This window comes from Solanum stenotomum, chromosome 9, assembly GCF_019186545.1.
Source record: "Solanum stenotomum isolate F172 chromosome 9, ASM1918654v1, whole genome shotgun sequence".
Lineage (NCBI taxonomy): Eukaryota > Viridiplantae > Streptophyta > Magnoliopsida > Solanales > Solanaceae > Solanum > Solanum stenotomum.
In genome coordinates this window covers 29,054,311-29,078,203 of record NC_064290.1, presented here as the reverse complement: position 1 = coordinate 29,078,203, position 23,893 = coordinate 29,054,311, and the positions used below count along the sequence as shown (strand labels likewise).

Here is a 23,893-nt window from a genome sequence, read left to right as displayed (position 1 = left end):
GAACCTGGACATCAAAACCTTTGGGAAATAGGGACTGAAGGAATTTGGGGGAGAGGAGAGTGAATTGGGAATATGGGGAAAGAAAGTGGAGTGATGAATGTGATATTGTGGTGATATGGAGGGATTTTAGGAGAAAGGGAGTGACAAAAATGGTTTTTGGGTGAATTTTGGAAGTGGGGGGGATGTTTAAACAATGGGGGTTTTATTTAAAAGACGTCCGGGTCGGGTTAGATAGAATTAAGGTTTGGACCCACGAGACCCCATTGACGGACCGTGGGTCGACCTACAGACCATAGATAGGGTCCGTAGGTCTGTTTTACACTTAGAAAATTTAGAAATATTACCTGGGATCTATGGACACCATTCACGGTCCGTGGAACGAACCATGGACCGTAGATGGGTCCGTAGACCTGTGCAACAGACATTTTTCTGCAGATTTTTGCTTTGCGTCCTTGCACATGTAACAACTGTTAGGCCTTTCTTTTTACATTTTCTGGACACTTTTTAGACACGGAACCTATGCTATATCTAGCCAACACTAAAACAAAAATAAAGCACCTATCTAATGGAATACATAAAAACAACTAAACAAAGAAAACTACCAAACAGAAAAGAAAAACCTATAGTTGGCTAGATTGTACATCTTGGGTTGCCTCCCAGCAGCGCTTGATTTAACGTCGTAGCACGACGCATGCCTCTTGATTACTCAGACTTCATCAAGCTAATAAGCCTCAACAACTTCTTGCACACTTTCCGAGTTTCTCAGATAGATCTTAATCCTTTGCCCGTTTACCTTGAACCTTGTTCCCTCACTGTTTTCAAGCTCCACCGCTCCATGTGGGAGCACTTGTGTGACTAAGAATGGCCCGGTCAACTTGGACTTGAGCTTGCTCGGAAACAAGCGCAACCTAGAGTTGAATAGAAGCAAAATATCACCCATAACAAATTCTCGCTTTTCAATCTTTTGATCATGATACTTTTCATCTTCTCCTTGTAAAAGGCTGAACTTTCATAAGCTCTTAGGCGAAATTCATCAAGCAAATTCAAGTCACTCATTCTCTGATTCGATGCGGCGCCCCAAGCCAAATTTAGCTTCTTTAGTGCCAACATAGCCTTATGCTCTAACTCTACCGGCAAATGGCAAGACTTCCCATATACAAGTTGGTAGGGGGACATACCTATGGGAGTTTGGAATGCGGTGCGATAGGCCCATAGAGCATCATCAAGCTTCCTTGACCAATCCGTTCTATTAGCATTCACAGTCTTTGCCAGAATCTGCTTGATCTCTCTGTTGTATACTTCAACTTGCCTACTAGACTACGGATGGTAAGGAGTGCCTACATTGTGGCGGACGCCATATTTCTCAAGTAACGCCTTGAACAACTTATTACAAAAGTGGGAAACTCCATCGCTGATAATCGCCTAGGTGTACCAAATCTGGAGAAGATATTCTTTTTAAAGAAAGCCATGACACTTTTACCTTCATTGTTGGGAAGCGCAATTGCTTCCACCCACTTCGATACATAATCAACCGCAACAAGAATATACTTCATCCCATGTGAACTCACAAATGGACCCATAAAATCAATGCCCCATACATCAAACAACTCTATCACTAATATAGGGTTCATAGGAAGCTCTTGCCTCTTTGAAATTCTTCCTTCTCTTTGGCACCGATCACAAGACTTGGCGAAATCATGAACATCTTAGTGGATGGTAGGCCATTAATACCCATACTGCTAAATTTTATGCGCAATTCGAATACCACTATGATGCCCACCAACATACGATGCATGACACACCTCTAGTACACTTAACATCTCAACCTCGGGCACACAACGATGAATAATCCCATCAGCACAACTACGATACAAGTAAGGCTCATCCCAAAAGAACTTCTTCACATCATACATAAATTTTTTCCTTTGGTGAAAAGACAAATCCGATGGCACCAGATCACTTGCAAAATAGTTAGCAAAGTATGCGAACCAAGGAATCAGATCATGAGAAGCAGCCAATACCAATTCATCTGGAAAAGCATCATTAATTTCATCCCTATCACCAAGCTTGAGCATAGCTTCTTCCTCCAATCTGGACAAGTGATCGGCAACCTGATTTTCTGTCCCCTTTCTATCTTTCACCACAAATTCAAACTTTTGCAGCAACAATAGCCATCTAATCAACCTCGGTTTTGCATCCTTTTTAGCCATCAAATACCTCAATGCAGAATGGTCAGTATGCACTATGACCTTAGTACCAAGCAAGTAGGATCGAAATTTCTCGAATGGGAAAACCACCGCAAGAAGCTCATGTTTAGTCACTGTATAGTTCTTTTGAGTCACATTTAGAGCTTTTCTAGCATAGTAAATAGGATGAAGAAGTTTCTCATGCCTCTGTCCCAATACCACACCAAGCGCCACTCCACTCGCATCACACATTACCTCAAACGGTTGTCCCCAATCCGGTGAAATAATGATAGGTGCAGTAACTAACTTCTCCTTCAACTCTCTAAATGCTCTCAGACAAGCATCATCAAAATCAAACTTATGCTCCTTTTCGAGCAGTTTGCACAATGGATGTACAATTTTGGAGAAATCCTTGATGAACCTCCTATAGAAACCTGCATTCCCAAGAAAACTTCTAACACCTTTATCAGAGATAGGTGGTGGAAGCTTTTCTATTACCTCAACTTTCACTCTATCAACCTCAATACCCTTCTTAGAAATTCGATGACCCAGAACTATCCCTTGTTTTACCATGAAGTAGCACTTTTCCCAATTGAGCACAAGATTGCACTCTTCACATCTTTTAAGCACCTCGGCCAAATGGTCCAGACAACGATCAAAAGAGTCACCTACCACAGAGAAATTATCCATAAATACCTCAATAGTGTCCTCCACCATATCAGAAAATATCAACATCATGCATCGCTGGAAGGTCGGTTGAGCATTACACAACCCAAATGTCATCCGTTTGAAGGCGGAAGTCCCATAAAGGGAAGTGAAGGTCGTCTTCTCTTGGTCTTCCGAAGCTATAGAAATTTGATTGTAGCTCGAATAACCATCAAGGAAACAATACCACCCTTACCCGCAAGTCGGTCCAACATCTGATCCATGAACGACATATGAAAGTGGTCATTTTCTGTTCAAGCATTTAATTTTCGGTAGTCCATGCAGACTCTCCATCCAATCATGGGCCACATCGAAACAAGCTCGTTTCTCTCATTAGGAACCACAGTAATTCCACCTTTCTTGGGCACACACTGAATAGGGCACACCCAACTACTATCTGTAATGATAAATAGCTCCAGCATCCAACCACTTGATGATTTCCTTCTTAACTATATCTTGCATAAGCGGATTAAGTCTTTTCTGGTGCTCAATACTAGGCTTGTTATCTGGCATGAGTTGAATTTTATGAGAACAAATACCAGGAGGAATCCCAATAATGTCCGCAATAGTCCACCTAATAGCTCGCTTGAACCTCTTCAACACGGAGACCAATTCCTCAACTTGTGCCACATTTAAATTTGCCGCCACGATGACCGGTAAAGTACCATCTCTCCCCAATAATACATACCTTAATGTGATGGTAGAGCCTTAAGCTCCAATTTTAGAGCCTCTTCAACAGACGATCTAGCAGGTGGGGAGTCGCGATTCTTCATGTCTAACTCCAATCTCTTTGGTTTTGAACGAAATTCAAATCTATCAAGTGTGGCGACCAATTCATCATAGTCTTCAATACCATCACTCTCAAAGTTCATCATTACCGCTGCTAGTGCATCAACACCCAATCTCTCTTCAACAGACATTTCAGAACCACTCTCTACACTATGCGTCACCATAGATACCGATTTGAGCTCACTACTCTACTTCATGGACCAAGAGATATTGAAAGTTACCTCTTCATTGTTCAATCGAAACTTCATATGTCCTTTCTCCATATCAACCAAGGCGCGCCCAGTGGCTAGGAATGGTCTCCCAAGGATAATAGGAACCTCAAAGTCAACATCACAATCAAGTATCACAAAATCCGTCGGAATGATAAAAGACTCCACTTTCACTAGTACATCTTGGAGCACACCAATGAGCTTCTTCACAGTTCTATCGGCCATAAGCAGTCGCATTGCAGTCGGTTTTGGATCCCCCAAATCCAACTTCTTGTAAACAGCCAAAGTCATCAGATTGATACTAGCACCCAAATCACACAACGCCTTTGCAAAATGTAGCAATCCAATGGTACAAGGAATAGTGAAAGCCCTAGGATCCTCCTTCTTCTGCACAAGGGACCTTGTAGCAATACCATTACAATGTTGCAACTTATCATCTTCTTCAAAACTCACAGCCCGCTTTTTAGTTACCAAGTCCTTCATAAACTTACCCAATCATTTGTTCCAAAGCTTCTATCAATGGCACATTGGTGGAAAGCTGCTTCAACATACTAATAAACCTGCGGTATTTGCCTTCTTCAATCTTCTTCACTAACCTCTGTGGGAAATGAGGTGGAGGTCTAGGCATGGGAACAACTTTCTGAGTTATCTCCACTTCCTTCTCTGTTGCATTCTCGAGCTCTTCATTAACCTCAATCACATCATCATGTTTACTAACCTAAACTTCAACCCCAGAAAGTATCGGTGGATCAATGGTCTGCTTACCCCCTCGAGTGGTAACTACAATACAGTGTCCATCATTTTTTGGATTTTGGATGGTATTGTTAGGAAGTGTGCCAGGTTGACGTAGGTTTACTGTAGTAGACAACTGAGTCATCTATAGTTCATGATGCTTGATCGACACTACATGGGCATCAACTTTTTGACCGATACCAGAAAATTCATTTCGCATCTCCTTCACATTCTCATTAGTCGCATCAAACCTCTTCATCATCTTCTGCATCATATCCTCAATACGTGACATATTACATGCAGCTTCCTTATTAACAGATTCTTGATTTTGAGAAGGGACATAAGGCCCAACCCGATCATTTCTGTTGCCATAGTTTTTTCGATTGTAGTTGTTGTCGCGATTGTAGTTCCCTTCACAAACATATTAACCCTCTCGGTTGTGGTTGCCATAGTTCCGACCTTGGTTTCCTTGACCTTGGTGCCAATTATCCGTATTGGAACCTTGGGCGTTGACTCAGAAACCCACCGTCTGATCATTCACCGCATAAGTATCCTCCTCATAGTAACATTCCTCAATCGGTGGTGGATTTCTAGTCAAATAATTTACAGCATTTACCTTTTTAGTATCTCTCATGCTTCAACACCAACCCCAGTTCGGTCCTCATCTGAGCCATCTCCTCATTAATATATTTGGCAGATTGGTTAGTTGTAGCTTGGACTGTAAACATGTTTCTCCCAGTATCTGACTTTCTAGTGCTCCACACTTTATTGTTTCAGGAAATCTTCTCTAGTTTCTCTGCAATCTGCTCAAAAGTGCACTCACCATATGAACCTCCAGCGATAGTATCAAGCACCGCCTTACTATTATCATCCTGACCTCGGTAGAAGTATTCCTTCAGTGATTCATCATCAATACGGTGATTCGGGATACCTCTTATGAAAGAAGTGAACTTGTCCCAAGAACTACTCGCAGACTCTCCAGGTAGTGCTACGAAGTTGTTGAGTTTATCTTTGTGGTTCAGCTTCTTTGACACGAGAAAGTATCTAGCCATGAACACCTCAGTTAATTGGTTCCATGTGTAGATTGAGTTATAAGGGAGCTTAGTAAACCACACAGCAGCTTCGCCAGTCAATGATAAAATGAATACTCTCAATCCAATGACATCCATGTCCAAGTCTGATCGGCCCACACAACTTTTGCAGACACTCCTCAGCTTGGCTATGTGCGCATCTGGATCTTCCAATGCCAACCCAGAGAACAAACCCCTCGCTATAAGCATCTACATCAAGCTGCTAGTCACCACAAAAGTATGCCCCAGAGGTAGAAGGGGTAGAACAAGAGGTCCTTCAGATTCAAAAACATTAAAGTTGACCCTATAGTTATCACGCAGTCTTGGTCGTGGTGGATCCTGTACCCTCAATGCATCTCCCAGTAGATTTTCACCTTGAACCTAATTATTCTCATCACCAACCCTCAGAGGCTGCAACCCAGCTCCATCACCTAAATTTCCTATGATAGGATTTACTGGGACCCTTGATTTTTCATCATTCACAAAGTTCTGTTTAATTCTGGATCGTAAGAAGTAAGTGGTTCACCTTGGCTCCGTGTACTTGACATACACTAGAGTTGGAACCTGAGAGAAACAAAAACAAAAGAAAAAGTAAAATTAGGAAATATTTGACTAAAGCTCAATAATGTAGTTAAACTTAATCTAAAAGCCTTATTCCCCAGCAGCGGCGCCAAAATTTGATACGTTCAAATTACTCCTCCCTAAAGAAGTATAAGTGATCGTTATCAAGTAAAGAACCCAACTTGTAGGTTGGGGTATATCCCACGAGGAATATGGTTTAGACTTAAACTTAACGTACGATTATATTCGTTTAGTCAATGTATTTCTGAAACAAGTAATTAAAGGGGGAGGGGATTTGTGAAACAAATTTTGGAAATTATGTGAATAATCAGTGAGCAAGATTTAAACTTTAGTTATTATCAAGATGAGAGAGAAATTAGGGTGTACGTTTCCCCATAAGCTCATAACGCGGTAATCCTAGTAATAGTAATCCTTTCCTAATGTATTTCATGGAAAGTGATAAGTTAGGTATCTCTAATTCTTTGGTCCGACAACTAGAGAATTTCACCCCGCACCTTGGTCCGTCTACGTGTGTATAATTTACTAACTTTTATTGTTACCTCATATTAGACATCACATCGATGTATGGCTTAGTTTTCACCCTCGCACCAATCAACATTAGACTATTAGATAGTATCACAGTAAATCTATGTTGATAATTCTTTTCTTATTAACTACCTCATTGGTCCGACAGGTAGCAACAAGGCGAGTTCTAACGTTTGCAACCGCTAAAAAGACTTCTAAATAAAAGAATTATCAATGCATGCAATAGCACTATTCAAGAATTACTTAGTTACTATTCATACTTTGTTAATCGCTCATGGTTCCCACAACCCTAGTTGAGGATTTAGTTACCCATAATAGCAAGAACACAATTCATATTTTTAGATGAATAAATCATGAACTTACGTAATGAGAAGAATAAACCTAGAATCTCAACTTGAATTTCGAAGCCAAAATCTTCAAAATGAACTTAGGAAATTAAGAATTGCTAAAGTTGCAAGTTAATCTCCAAAGCCAAAAACTAGAACAAAAGTAATAAAGTCTAAACCCCAAAAATGAGGTTTACATGCTCTATATAAAGAAAAACAAGTCCCAACTAAAAAGGAAATAAAATAAGGAAATAATGTTTTTGGACGCAGTTGTAGTTGACGACACTGACATATGGACCGTGAACTGACCTACGGTCTGTAGGGCCCTTCCGTGGTTTGGGACTTAGGCAATTTTCCAAGTCAAAAAATCAACACTCTCATCCATAATCGACGGACTAGCAGGACGGACCATGATTCAATCCACTATCCATGGATCCTCCTCCGTGGTTTCATACTTAGACTTTTGAAATCAAGTCCTGGAAGACCCTTTTCTGAATGGTTTGACGAATTTTTAGGACGGCCCGTAGGTCAACCTACGGCCCACAATTTGAGGTCGTGGTTCCACACTTGGTCAAGAATTCCCTGATTTCTTCTTCATACTTTGCATGTCCATCTACGATCACCATCTACGAAACGTGACTGGACCTACGGTCCGTGAGTCACTTCCGTAGATGCCCTTTTTTGCACAATCTTCAGCTGTGTCTCATAATTTCACGTCCGAACTTATTTCCTGCAAACATGATTAAAACACATTAATACCAATACAAAATAGCTCTAGACACACACAACTCTTAAGTGAAATGTATTAAAAATACCGTAAACTCACGGTATATCAGATGACCAACCATTTCAGACCTGGCGAGCTGAGATTCGTGCCAGAGGTTGTCAAAGTGCGTCTAGGATCCCAGAGTTTACCCCTCCTGCTGCTGATAAAGCCCCATCTCTAGAACAAATAGTTGTTCCAACACCACTAGTTCAGGGTCCTCCTCCCTGGTTACTTAACATACTAAAGGCCGAGGGACTAAGGACCATTCTGGAAGAAAAAAGATTGTTCACGGATGGTGTAGTGGACAGGTACCCTAATGTGTGGGACACTCTCCGATTCCACAGGTTTGAGCAGTTTACCAGGCCCTGTGGCCCCTATATTCCTACATAGGTCCGGTTGTTTTACACAGCGTACAGTGACCTGGTACAAAATGGAAAGAAGAACTCTAGTCCTTTTTGACCGGTAGAGTCTGTGATGGTTCGAGGAAAGGCAGTGATATGTAACAACGATTATATCAATGATGTATTGGATAGAGGGTCAAATTTTGACTACCCGAGTTTGGCGACCAGTGTGATGACCTAAAGGGATGGCTAGCTCCCCTTATTTCTAATACCACCCCGAGGTGGATCGAGGCTGGAGTTTCGATTGAGTAGAAGGACTTGAATATAGCATCTTGGTACTGGTTTGGATTCATTAGCAGCTCCATCATGCCCTCATAGAATGAGTCCATCCTCCGCCACCCAAAATGTCCTGTCTTGGATCAATAATAGCCCAAAAGAACATCAATTTGGAGCTAATGATTGAGCAGGAGATGGCCATGAGGGCCAAACAGAGCCATCCCTTATCTTTCCAGTGCTTATTACGAAGTTATGTCGGTGGGCGGGAGTTCCACTTGACGAGAAGAGGGACATTGAGGTCATACCCATATCCTCCACAAACATCCGGCACATTGAGGCCGAGTACACACGGGATGAGGCGGATAGGAGGAGAGCAGATCCGATGGATACTTCCCCGGAGGTTGATGTTGAGTCTATACCTGCAGAGGCAACTTTGCCTACTCTAGCCTCTAGGCCTTCAGGTACATCTATTTCCACTCCTTCCTAGGCCCATATTCTACCACTGCCTCCCAGCCTTCTACTTCAGGTACAACTGCCTCGAGGAATCCGATCACTCAGGCTATGCTCCTCAAGATGGGGCACCTAGCCCATTCTGCAGATGTGAGGGCTTCTCGGCTAGAAGCTGAGGTGCCATGGATGATTGAGCGAGATATATATGTTGCTTTGGCACCTCTCCGGACATCTATTGATGCTCTTACGACGAGAGTAGAGACTTGTAAGAGTCAACAGGGGATTACTACTAAGGTTACGGCTTTGAAAGCCGAGGTTTCTGAGTTGAGGAATGATGTGGACCATGTGAAGTCCACATACTTTACTTTGCTGTTTGAGTCAGCAGAGGCTACTGAGGTTCCTAATGCAGAAGTCCCGACCAGTTCTGTTATGCCTCTGGCTACCACCAGAGATGAGACTATGGAAGATGTGGCTGCTGTTGAGTCAGAGGAGGAGACAGATGAGGAGCATCTCGATGTCCAGGAGGCGAAATCTATCGAGACCTGCCTGATTTAGAGGAGACAATAGTAAAGTTAGTCATTCAGATATCGCTAACATAGACTTACATGGCAGGCTCTAATGGACCCAGTGTTCATGTTACCTCGGAAACTGATGCCTAAGATCAGAGTGTGACCCCAGGCATTGATTCCCCGACAGATAGAGCGATTGTGTAGACAAGATCATTCTTTACCTCCCTCTTTGTTGTTTTTGTGATTTTTATGTTTTTAGCTGCATTTGAGGACAACTGCTTTCATTTTGTGGGTGTGGTGAGGTATTTCCATACCTACCTCTTGTGTTTTTGATTTTGTTTGTGAATATTGATGAATATTGGGTTTTGTGTTTTAATTGGCTTTGATTTTATCTTGTGGATATTTGAGCTTATGGCTCACTGTTTTGAATAGAAATGGTTTATGACCAATTGTGAAATTTTGTGCCACCTCTTTTGTGTGTGATTGTGGTTGTTCTTGTGTAAATTTGAGTGTCAGTAATGATCAATATCGATGACTTAAATAGTGCTTTTAATCAAACCAAATTAATGTGCGGCTACGATGAGGCCAAATGAAGTTGCATAAACAATGTGTGGACATTTTGCATCTCGTTGTGACTAGCCGATTGTCGAATGAGTCTCTTGTGATGAACATTGCACACTAACTAGAAAGTGTGGAGTCCCGTTTGATATTGGTGCCAATGCCTTGTGTGATGAGATTACTTTGAACCTTGTGTGATGACACCTAGAATATGCCCCGTTGGTCCAGTTTACTAAGTGATGCAAGCACTTGAAATGATCTTAGGCATTAATTTTAAAGAGTGAAACAATTTGACAATATACCTTTTTTGTGGCCAACCTTGTGAGATGTGTGAACCAGGACCCCTTGAGTTTTATCCCTTTTCTTGGAAGAAACTTGAACAATTTTGATCCCTCTTTATCCATGCACCCATAACTCTCATGAAGTGTGGTTTGTTTGAATAGCCAACTTAGGCCAAAAGCCTAAATTAGGAGTGTGGTAAAGAGAGAACGAAAACCAAGAAGTGAGAAAAATCCCTCTTTGAGAATGGTTTTGAAAAAGATGGAACCCCTCCATATTAAATAAAGAAAAAGAAAAGAAACAAAGAAAAATAATGAAAAAGTTGTGAAATAAGTGATAAAAATTGCAAAAGAAATGGGGTGTCTGGTAATTCATAAGAAAATAATGAGGTGGATTATGAGCATGTTTGAAATGCTAAAGAAAAGGAGAAATGTGATGTTCAGGCCACACTTCATGAGGGTAGCATCCACTGAGCCTAAATGACCATACCTTTACACTCAGCCCCATTACAAGCCTTGAAAAGACCTTTGTGATCTTTAGTGAGCTGAAACAAATGTTGATTGGATAATAAGGGCCAACTTATGGGTGAAGTCATGCATGTGTTCATCTTTGTGAGTGTGAGAGTCGTATGTGATTCCAGAACTATAAATTGTTGAAAAATTGTGTGTGAATTTGGAATCATCTTTGTTGTGAGGGCATTTGAGTACCTTTGTTGAGCTTGAACTTGCATTTGAAGCAAGTATTATGAACTTGAGCATCTTTGATAATGGTGAGTCACAATTTGAATCTTTGAGTGCACAATTGATCATTGCATGTGTAAGTTGAATCTTGTTGTGTGCATTCATGTTAAGTCTTATGCAGCACTGTTTGAGACATCCCTTTTGAACTGCTGAACTTGAGTTTTTCTTGAGGACAAACAAAAGTTTAAGTTGGGGGTGTTGATGAATCCTAGATTCGGACTCATTTAGGGCTTTATTTAGATAGATTTATTGTCCTTAAATGCTTAATTTGTGTCATAAACTGATGATAAATCCTTAATTTTCATGTACATGGATTGAGGAAAAAAGCAAGGTTACTAACATGCAAAAAGGAACAAAACAAACTAAAGAAATGAAGAAAGGCAAGCCTGGTGATCGCCAAGGACATTTGGCGAATTGCCGAGTGGCTATCTGACTGCCTAAAGTTCCAGTGTGCCAAGCCTTGAAGAAAAGAACCAAGTCGGTGATGAAAATGGGAAGTCGATGGATCGCCGAGTAGTTCCGCGAAGCCAAGATAGATCTCCCAAAGTTACAGACCTTGAGGATGTGGAATGACAAGGCGAAAAGGCAATGAAAGATATCAAAGGGCGGCTTGCCGAGCCCGACTTACGTCGCCGAATGTCCTTTCGTAGATTATTTTTTTGGCGACTATAAATTAGATTTTGAACATTTCCCTTAGTAGCTTTTGGCATCTTTTGACATCTATCTTCCATTCAAACATTTTTGAGAAGTTTTCTCTCAAGTTTTTCTTAGTTTTGAAGAACCTTAGACATTTAATTTGGAGATTTTGGAAGTGGGTTTCATATTTTCTTCAAATTTAGCATTGTAAAGACTAAATTTCTCTTATCCAGTTGATGGCTAATCGATTCGGTAACGATTTTTACCTTTTTATGATGTTTGGCTAAAACCCCAATTCTTGGGGTGTGATTATGTGATTATGGGTATTGTTAATTACTAGTTTAAATGTTATTTAAAAGTGAGTTCAATTATTAATTGAGGTTTAATTTATGAATTGTAGTTGCAAATGCAATTCTACTTTTGTGTTCTTGGCTTGCTCGAGAGAGAAGTTTTAGAACTAAGATTATTGATTGATAATTTGTGGGTATTGGGTTGAGTTGGGTTTAGCTCGAGAGTGAATCCTAAACCCAATCCTACCCATCTAGCTCGAAAGAGTGGATGAATTAAGGTATGGGTTGTTCTTCATTGTCATGCTTGTTAATGTTCAAAAGAAATCACATGATTCGAGGTACACTACTAAAAAATTGCCAAAAACGACGGACATAAAAGCGATGGACTGCGCTCCAAAAAGCGATGCCATTTGCGCTAAATATATATATAATTAATAATTATTTACTTAATATATATAGGACTCCGTCCGTTGCTTTTTAGTCAAAATAATTATTTATAAATTAAAAAATAACCACGCTGTCCGTTATTTTTAATTTATTTTATTTTATTAATTAGGTTTTTTAAAAAGCGACGGACGGTATCTCTTAGTCCGTCGCTTTTTGGTCAAAATATCTAGTCAAACATTTTTAAAAAGCGACGGACACTGTCTCTTAGTCCGTCGCTTTTTAGTCAAAATTTTGGTCAAATATTTTTAAAAAAGCGACGGACAAATAGACGTTGTCCGTCGCTTCTTTTAAATTATATTGAACCAAAAATCGGGGTTTCCCCCCATTTTCCCATCCCTCTTCTCTCGTCTCTCCCTTCTCTCTAATACCAAACTATTGCGCCACCGCTGCCCCACGCCACCCCAAACTGCTGTCGCCCTACTCTCCTTGAGCATTAGTTCCGTCGCTGCCTTGCCCTGTCGGCGCCGCCACCCGTCGTCCCCACTGCCTCTTTTCCTTAGCTTGTTAAGGTTGGGTTTAATTTTAGTTTTTTTTCAATTCTAGTAATATTTGATTTGTTATAAATTAGTATATTGTTTTAGTTTGATGAATTGTGTTATTCAATTGTTAATTTGTATATTTGATTATTGTTAGTTGGGTAGAAAATTAGCGATTTTTATTTTAGGGTTTTCTTCAAAATTGGTTTTTTTTTTAAAAAATATATGATTGTGAATTGAGTATTAGAAGATAGAACTAACAAATAATTAGAAGTTAGAAGTTATAAAGTTAAAAGTTAGATTAGTTGCATTTTCCAACTTTGAAATTCTTGAATTTAGTATGTTTGACGGTTGAAGTTAGAAAAATATTCAATTGTATATGAAAGTTAGATTACTTGGAAGTTAGAAAAATATTGGATAGTATATGAAAGTTGAAATTAGATTAGTTGAATTTTCCAACTTAGAAGTTCTTGAATTTAGTAAGTTTGAAAGTTGAAGTTAGAAAAATTGGGGATTTTTAAATATGATTGTAAATTAAGTATTAGAAGTTAGAACTAACAAATAATTAGAAGCTAGCTAGAAGTTAGAGATTAGTAGAATTTTTCAATTTGTCATTGTATTTGTGCTTATATGTACTATATTGTTGTTGAAAATTGGGTTACTTGAATTATATTCTTGAACTTAGAAATTCTTGAACTTGGAAATTCTTGAACCTAGAAATTCTAGAAATTAGTTATGAACTTGAATTTTTGTAAGATTTTAGAACTTTAATTAGGTTGTGAACTTTATAAATCTTGAATTATTGTAGGATTTTAGAACTTTAGGTTGTGAACTTTAGAAATCTTGAATTATTGTGGGATTTTAGAACTTTAAGTTGTGAACTTTAGAAGTCTTGAATTATTGTAGGATTTTAAACTTTTAGGTTGTGAACTTTAGAAATCTTGAATTATTGTAGAATTTTAGAAATTTAGGTTGTAAACTTTAGAAATCTTGAATTATTGTGGGATTTTAGAACTTTAAGTTGTGAACTTTAGAAATCTTAAATTATTGTAGGATTTTAAACTTTACATTGTGAACTTTAGAAATCTTGATAAAATATAGTCTTTATGAACTATTTGTAATTTTGAAACGAATTTTGAAAGACTTTGTAAGTCTTTTAATCACAATTTTTGAATGTTAATTTAAGTTTGTTGTTTTATATTTTGTGTAGCTTCTTTATAATGTTTTATGTTTGGTTGGGGCTGAACTGAATTTAATTGAATTGAATTGCTTTTGCAGGTGAGTAGCAGTTTCTACTATATCAAAAGAATTGCAGAAAAAGCGACGGACAGGGTGGTTTTGTCCGTCGCTTTTCTGAATTTTATTTTTTAAAAAACTCAGAAAAGCGACGGACAGGGTCCTTTAGTTCGTCGCTTTTCTGGATTTTTCAAATTTTTATTTCCAAAAAAGCGACGGACGGTGTCTCATTGTCCGTCGCTTTTCAAGATTCTAAAAAATTTAAAAATTAATTAAAGCAACAGACTTCGTCTCTTTTTTAGAATTAAAAAAAAAATTAAGAATAAAAAAAAGCGACGAACGGCATCACATTCTTCAAAAAAATATTTTAAAAAAAACAAAAGTGATGCAGTCGTCAATTTTGGAAAAGTGTCGAGCCAAAAAGTGACGAGATTGACTACGTCGTTTTTCCGTCGCTTTTGACCAAAAAAGCGACGCAGTCCGTCTCTTTTTGGCAGTTTTTAGTTGTGGTAGTTGTTCGAGAGAAAGCTATCCCCTTATAGTCTAGCCTACTCACTGATTTTCAGTTGTTTACTAGTAGTTTCAATTACCCACACACACACACACACACACATATATATATATATATATATATATATATTTACCTATAATCGATCACATTCCGAGAATCTATCTCCATATTGTTTTTTCAAATCGTTTGTGACTGTTGTAGTTGATAATTACAACCAAATCCCCCTATTTGACATTCGTGTCACCCCTTTAATTTGATATGTCTTTTTCCGATAATGTTTATTCCTATGGTTGATTATACCACATTCATACTTCTTAATTGAATTCTAAAAACGTACCGCTCCCTGTGGGATTCGACCCCAACTAATTTAGTTGGGTTTTATATTGATTTACGATCGTTGACACTTAGAATTGGAAGAAGTGTGCTTGAAACGTTAAATGAGAATATGACACCCGATTCAATATATGTGTCAGAACATGACACTCCATTCAATATATGTGTCGAAACGTGACATCCGAGCAACATATGTGTCGAAACGTGACACCCGATCCAGTCAACACAACTATAATCACACCCATAATGAGCATTACTCATAATCATACAATCAAGTATTAGGTTCATGGCATGTAACTGTTCATACATGATCATTTCATTGGATTCGGTTCACATTTCCCTATTCACATACACACATGCATGTAATAAAGCAATTAACCGGCACATATCACACAAACAAGAAATCGAACAATCACCTACATCAAAACCAAGCCTGGATACTCCTAAGACACTTGAACCTTCCCCTTTTCGGATTATTTCAGCTTGTTCTTGGTCTAAAAACAAGTAATTAACACAAGGATCAATAAACAAGGCCTAATTTACCCGGATAATAATCAAACTATCAATCCAAGGCCAAACCCAAGATCCTAATGTTCAATAAGGGTTTTTTCCCATTAACTTCAGGCCAAAAATTCTCCACCAATGATCATTACCCAAGATTCTAAGTTCTAAGAATCGAATTACGGATTAGGGTAGTAATAATCTTACCTTTAGCTCTAGAATTCGTGGAAAATGGTGAAGAACTACTATGGGTCGTCCCTTAGCTCTCAAGAACGAAGCTTTGTATAAAATAATATTTTTGAGGTTTTTCCCCAATTTAAGTCGCAATTGGCCCACAACAGCGGACCCGAACCTACCATAACGGCCCTACCCTAGAGGGATTAATCCCGCCTCGGTGGCTTGCACGGAGATAGAAACTCAGAAATTGAGTTCCAAGCTCCCATTTCACAACACACCTTCCAACCTGGACGTTCTAAAACTACCCTTTCACGCCAAGATCAGTTTCGGGAGTTCTACTTGCTCGAATTCGATTTCGTAAAGCCGTACAAGATCCTTAACATCTTGGCTATCTACTCATGTGATCAAATTCATAAATAAATCCCCCATTCATTACCAGATTTCCCTAGACCTAACTTGGCTTAGATTTCATCCAAATCTGGACTAGGCTAGAAATTTTCAAGTCACTACTCAAAAGTTTTCTGGCCAAATTCTTTCCCCATTGGCTTTTCCATAACGATTGAGACCGGTCGTTACAATAGATACCAATTTACCTATCACCGTCCCCGAGTGATAAACTAGGAAAAACTAGCTAAGGTAAGAGTAGAGTAGTATCTGAATCGTCGAATAGCTGGGGATACTTGTCTCGCATGTTCTTCTCGGTTTCCCAAGTAGCTTCCTCAACCGGACGATGCTTCCATTGAACCTTCACAAACTTTATCTCCTTGGTCCTCATCTTCCATACATCGCGATCAAGAATTGCAACCGATTCTTCCTCATATTGAAGGTGTTTGTTTAACAAAACTGAGTCCTACTTTATAATGTAATCTCCGTCCCATGATACTTCTTCAACATGTACACATAGAAAACTAGACAAACTCCAGATAGGCTAGGCGGTAAAGCCAACCTCTAAGCCGCTGGCCCTATATAATTAAGAATCTCAAATGGCCCGAAGTATTGAGGACTAAGTTTTCCCTTCTTGCCGAATCTCATGTCACGACCCGATTTCTCGAGTCATGATGGCACCTACTATAACCTACCAGTAGGTAAGCCAACCCGTAACCCAGAACATTAAGCAATGAGCGAAAGGAAAGAAACTAGCGAAAACAATAATCTAAACAAGAATAACAAGGCGAAAGCAACCCAAAATAAAAAATATACAGAAATCCCTCCCAGAACCTGGAAGTCACTAGTACAGAGCTATCTAATAAAGAGTACAAGTCCCAAAAGTGGACCACAACAGAGCGTGTCTCAAGGCAACAAGACTAGCTAAAACAAAAGAAGGAGACAGAACAAACCCCAAAACGCCAAGTGCTCGCCCTCGTCTCCGAATCACAACTGCAAAAGAAGGCTGGAACTAATCACCGCTGGTAACTGGTACTGGGACCTGCATCACGAAATAGATGCAGAGCGTAACATGAGTACCAACACAACAGGTACTCAGTAGGCATCATAGGCCGACTGAGCAAAAAGGGTAAGAACAATAAGAAAGGATAAAATCTAGACACAGAGAGGTAAAAGCGGATAAGAAAAGAAAGCACACGAGCATACCAGAAACAAACTAAATACAACTAAACTAAACCTGACTGGACCCCCATAAGCCTAAAAGGTACACTCGGGCGCAAGTTTAAATAAAACCTGAACGGACCCCCATAAGCCCGACAGGTGCACAGAAAAGTTAAGTCTACTGAGAAAGAAGGAAACCGGGCTCCCAGTCCAAAGTAACTAAAATAATCCATCAGACTCCACCCAGCCAGCAGTGCACTCCCAGCCCAGCTAGAAAGAGTGACCCTAGGGGGCACCCAACCAAACAGTCCACTCCCAGCCCAGCTAGAAAGAGGGACCTGTGAGTGAGGTAGATATCGCGAGTCGTCCTACCATGCAGTCAGCTCCCCGCCCAGCTAGAAAGAGCGACCCGGGGACACCCAGCCAGCAGCACACTCCCAGCCCAGCTAGAAAGAGAGGCCCGGGGGCGATCGCCGATATCACCGAGTCTACCCAGCCAGCGATACGTTCCCAACCCAGCTAGAAAGAACGACCCCGGGGGTGATGGTAACTCCAATAGGATACAATCCCACAACAACCACCGTGGAACGCCGTCCACTCTAAGAAATCACAGAAAAGGCTCCAAGCCTATACTATCTCAATCCCACGCCTCGAGTGGTGCACTAAACCTTCGAGAATGCGTCGGAACCACTGAATAAGAGGGAGAAGATACAAAAGTGCAGCAAGTAGCGATAACGCCTAATCTAAGGCTCAAACTATCAGACTCAAGTATGCTACTCCAGTCTACAAGGAGCTAAGTTATCCGAACGACGTCGACAGATAGTCAAGGCTATCCAGCCAACACGGGTCATAAGTCTAAGGCAATGCTAGCCTAACCTAGACTAAGGACATCATGCTTACGGTTAAGGATGAACAAGGCATAAAATACAAAGCATACAAGCATATAATAGCATTTAACACATAGACATGCAACTCTACTAACCCGGATAACACGATACTATACCCGAAATATGGCCAATCGATTCTAACATGAGGTATCTAATCAAACTAAGGTAGTAAATTGGTACCCACCCCCCAATTCACTCCAATCAACATGTTTTTACACAATTAAGCTCAATCTAAAAGAAGGAAAGTCGTAGCCTACCTTAAGGTCGATCGCCGCTCTCCAAATTACTTTATCGGAGCTTTCCCTTTTCGAACAACCTTAAAACGCTGCCCCTCTATCAAAAATAGGTTCACAACGTTACTACGATCATTTAGACACCAAAATCACAACAAATGGAGACGGGTCAATTTTGGAGTCAAAATGGGAATCGTGGGACCCGCACCGAACTGTCCGAATTTGACTCCGTCAAGAGACCCTAAACAGCACTCCAAACTTGTGTTCCAAAATGACACACAATCCGAGGCTCAAAACACAGCAAAAACCAACAAGCAAGAAAACCCATTTTAATCAACTAAAAGAAACCCTACAGCAGCAGTCCAAAACTCGAAGTAAACAAAAATCAAAAGGTGCCCAGCACTCTTTGAACACTGTACAATGAAGCCACGACAATTCTCAACACGTGGGACTTCGAATCACCCAAAACCGAGCTAAAATGAGTGAGATATGACCAAAACAAAAATACCAAAAACAAGGACTCGAAAAAGGCACTGCAGTCAGGTTTTATCGCGAAATTACCTCAAACGGGAACTCCAAACCACTATCCGAGCTCACCAACACGTTGCCCTCGAAAAATCTCACAACTTTGCCTTTTGAATCGCCCAAATCGGTTGAGAGATGAGAGAGTTAAGAGAGTTTGAAGTTTTGGAAATATTGCTGAAAATCTACATTATATTGTAGATTTTCTGCAATTTTTCCAACAACTAAAAACCCCGACAGGGTACTCCGATCTCGTTCGGAACCCCGTGCACGCAAATGAGATATGCAACCATACCAAATTCGATATTCCAGACTCAACGGCGCAGTCAAAATTTCCATCAGAGGTCATTTCGATAAAAAGTAGGTCCCACTTCCAAAGGCCATTTTAAGTCAAAACCCACAAAAGGGCTCGGAAAGATATCGAAAACCTCGGGACACAAAAGAAGGGTCAATATAGACCAAACTCGACATTCCGGAGCTAACTGCACTGACGAAATTCTCATCCGAATGCGTTTACTCAGAATGTTGACCAAAGTCAAACTTAAGCCAAAATTCAAAGGCTAAAACGCCTAATCACACCGACTCACACTGAAAACCTCGGGAGTCAAGTCGACCATGCTACTAGCCTAAAATGACCCTTCCGGAGCTGATGGAATCGTCAGAATTGGTTTCCGATGTCATCTTCTTGAACTTTTGATCAAAAATAATTATTCAAGGTTCATAAGCTCCAAAACACAAAAACTCACACCAAGACCAAACGAACGACCAGGTGACCGAACTGTCAGTCCCAGCAAGTCATAAATGACTTGGGGTCGCTACAGGAACACTCTAAGCGACACACAGAGGGCAGGACATAGAAATGACCTGGAGGGTTATTACAATATCCACTACTAAAAAGGACTTTCGTCCGCGAAAGAAAGGAGCAAGAAGTACCTGAAGGCTCAAACAAGCCGGGAAACTGCTCTCATATCACCTGCTCGGTCTCCCAGGTAGCCTCCTCGACTGGACGATGTCTCCAACGGACCTTAACAATAGGAATGGCTCTCGAGCGCAATCTCCTCACATCTCTGGCTAGAATGGCAACTAGCTCCTCTACAAATGTCAAACGATCATCCAACTCGACTGCATCATACTGGAGAACATGGGACTCATCAGGATCATATCGCCGCAACATCGAGACATGGAAAACCGGGTGGATGGCTGAAAATGCTTGAGGTAGGGCCAACTCATAAGCAACCTCCCCAACTGTCCGGAGTATCTCAAAAGGCCCAATGTACCTAGGGCTAAGCTTGCCCCGCCTCCCAAACCTCATCACGCCCTTCATGGGTGACACAATGAGGAATACCCGATCACCAACAAAGAATCTTAAAGGTCGGCGCCTCCGATCCGCATAACTCTGGTGCCTACTCTGAGCCGTCCTGAGCCTATCCTGAATCACCCTCACCTGATCCAAGGCTCACCATAGACTTCGTTGTAGGATTACCCCGCATTTCCCATGGTCTTGATAGTATTTGGGTCATCGTGGATCGATTGACAAAGTCAGCACACTTCATTCCTGTCCATACTTTCTACAGTGCTGAGAGGTTAGCCCGTATCTACATTCGAGAGGTGGTTCGTCTTCATGGCGTACCTGTTTCCATCATCTCAGATCGGGGCCCACAATTCACATCTAGCTTCTGGAGGACCTTCCAGGATGAGTTGGGTACCCGTGTTGACCTTAGTACAACACGAGTATTCAGATGGCCCCATTCGATGCCTTATATGGTAGGCGTTGTCGCTCTCCAGTTGGTTGGTTTGAGTCTACAGAGCCCAGGCCGCGCGGTACAGACTTGATGCGAGCGGCTTTAGATTATGTGAGGGTGATTCAAGATAGGCTCAGGACAGCCCAGAGTAGACATCAGAGTTATGCAGACCGTAGGCGTCGACCGTTGAAATTTGCTGTTGGTGATAGAGTATTTCTCCGTGTGTCGCCCATGAAGGGTGTAATGAGATTTGGGAGGCGGGGCAAGCTCAGCCCCAGGTATATAGGTCCTTTTGAGATATTGAGGACAGTTGGGGAGGTCGCATATGAGTTAGCTTTGCCCCCGGCCTTTTCAGCTATTCACCTAGTTTTTCGTGTTTCGATGTTGCGCCGGTATGTTCCAGATGAGTCCCAAGTGATTCAGTATGATGCAGTTGACTTGGATGACAGTTTGAGATACATTGAGGAGCCAGTTGCTATTTTGGCCAGAGATGTTAGACGGTTGCGTTCCAGAGCCATTCCTGTGGTTAAGGTCCATTGGAGACATCGTCCAGTTGAAGAGGCTACCTGGGAGACCAAGCATGAGATGCGGGCACAGTTCCCCGGCTTATTTCAGCATTCAGGTACTTCTTGACTCTTATTTTCGCGAACGAAAGTTCTTTTAGTAGTGGATATTGTAGTGACCCTCCAGGTCATTTTTAAATTAAAGCATTCCTTCCCTCCTTTAGAGCATTCCTGTAGCGACCCCAAGTCATCTACGACTTGCTGGCACTGACTGTTCGGTCGCCTGGTCGTTCGTTTGGGTTTTAGGCCCGTTTCCCTGTTTTGGAGATTTTATACCTTGAAAAGTTGACTTTGGTCAACCTTCTTGGAAGACGTGCTCAGATGAATATTCTGACAGCTAGGTTAGCTTCGGAATATCGATTTTTGTCTAGAACGACCCTTTGTTAACTTCCCGAGGCTTTAGATGGCAGTTGTGGAATCTGGCTCAAAATGATACTGGGTGTGGGACCCATTTTTCATCGAAGCGATCTCCAAATGGAAATTCCGCCTTCACCGTTGAGTCCGAAATATCATTTTCAATCACATTCCAGATATGGTTTGTATTTTTCCGACTCGGAACGAGTCCGGAAAATCAAAATTTAAGTTTGAAGGGTTGTAGAATTTTAACGCGTTGGTCACGTGGCAGAGCCACGCGACGCCACGTGGCAGCGAAGTGAAATCTGGAAATTTCCAGATTTTAGGAGGATTTTCGTCCATTATTTCTTTCACATCTTCAACATAAGATTTCTCCTCCATTTAAAGCTCAAATTAGGTGATTCAAAAGGCTAATTTCTAGAGAATTTCGTGGGGAATCTAGAGGTGATCTCAGGAACGCGAGAGGAGGCTTCGTTTGAGGTAAGGAATCGAATTTAGCTACTGCTAGAGTGATTTTCGGAATAAATTTTTGTTGAACTTTGAAATGTTAGATCTTGATCATCTTAGGTCCGTTTTGAGTCATTTTTGAGGCTAACTTGTAGAGTTTTTCGCAAGGATCGTCGTGGTATAATCTGTTTGGGTTGGAAGGGTCTCGTTTTTCCAGAAATGGGTGATCAAGGGGCTGCTAATTTTAATTGTTGTGGCTGATTTGCTATGTTTTAGGCATCTGTTTGTGCTAAATTTTGGCATATTAGTTTAGTAAGGTATTTGGGACGTTTTCACGGATTCATTTTTGGGATTCCAATTGTGGGTCCCACAATCCCGATTTAGACCCGATTTTGGGTCCGTATCCGAAAAATATAATTTTAGTGTCAACATATTCGTAATGACGAGGTGATTAACCTTTTGTTAGTGGGGAAGCATTTGGAGACCGTTCGGAGGGGAAAAGCTCCGGTACCGTGAGTTGGAGCACGCGTGTTCGGCTTTCAGGTAGGCTATGGCTTTCCCTCGTGAGATTGAGCATGTTTAGGCATTTGTTTATTGATTTGCATGAGTATGAAGGGGTTCTGGTGTCGAACATGCTAAATTTCTATAATCCCTACCTTAGACCTTATTTTGGGAAAGTGTTGGATTCTGACAGCATGTCTATTGACATTATTGAACATCCATACCTTGTGGTGTATATAATAATATTGATTTGAAGTATGTTTGGCCTTAGTCTAGGCTTAGACTAGTGTTGCCACAGACTTGCGAGGTTTCGGATGTCGTTGGGCAGTAGAACTTTTTCCGACGTCGTTTCGGACGGTCAGCTCCTTATAGACTGATATAGCAGACTTGAGTCTGATAGTCTGAGCCTTAGCTAGGCGGTAACTCAGCTTATGACCTTGTATCCATAATGCCCTGCTTTTCTAACGGTTACAGTACCCGGCTAGAATCCGTGGTCCAGCTTACTTATGTCCAGGCTTAGCTACAGTACCCGGTTAGAGTCCGTGGTCCAGCTTACCTGTGATCTGGTTTTGGCTACAGTACCCGGTTAGAGTCCCTGGTCCATCCCACCCGTGCCCGACCATTGGCTACAACACCCCGTTCGAGTCCGTGGTCCAGCCCATATAGGTTGACTTATTAGCTCTAGTATCCGGTTCGAGTCCGTGGCCCAGCTTGCACGTGGTGTATTCCCAATTCCTCACTAAAGCTTCAGTTTAGTCTTGATTACTCTCATCTGTAGGTTGAGGTTTTGGAGGTTGGAGAGATTCCGATTAAAGCCCGGGACGTAATGAGATCCTGGAATATAATTGGGAATGGTTTAGTCAAAAGTTTAGAAATTGGTAATATTGTGGTAGACCTTCTAGCTCCATTATTTTACTTCAACTGCCAGTGCATCTGCCGGGCTTATGGGGGTCCGTGCAGGTGGTTTCTTTTATTGTGCACGAGCGTACCCATCGGGTTTATGGGAGCCCGACGGAGTTAGTTAGATTACTTGTCTTTGTTGCCTGTACGCTCGTGTACATACCCACATTTACTACTCTTTTGCCCTTGATGTGACCCTTTATTTGCATTTCAGTTCACTTTTGCTTATCTTGCTCAGTCGGCCTATGATGCCAACTGGGTACCTGTTGTTTTGGTACTCATGCTACGCTCTGCATCTATTTCGTGATGCAGGTCCGAGCACTAGTAGCCAGCGTTGATCGAGCTTAGAGTAGACTTATCTGGAGACAGGGGTGAGCACACGGCGTTTTTTACTATTTCAGTCTCCATCTGTACATATAGACTTGTCTTCTTCCTTTCGTGACAGTCCAGTCTCTGTTGTCCAATTTTGGGACTTGTACTCATTTTGTAGTAGCTCTGTACTGGTGACTTCCAGGTTCTGGGAGGGATCTTTATTTGTATATATGTTTT

At 41.1% G+C, this 23,893-nt stretch overlaps 1 long non-coding RNA gene across 1 annotated transcript; it reads left to right on the top strand.

Annotated features, from left to right (window-relative positions):
- The first annotated feature begins 21,916 nt into the window (after positions 1-21,916).
- Positions 21,917-23,689, top strand: LOC125876207 (uncharacterized). The gene is made up of 3 exons (XR_007447477.1): positions 21,917-21,976; positions 22,410-22,486; positions 23,657-23,689. It is a non-coding gene; the product is annotated as an uncharacterized LOC125876207 (long non-coding RNA).
- The last annotated feature ends 204 nt before the right edge of the window (positions 23,690-23,893 follow it).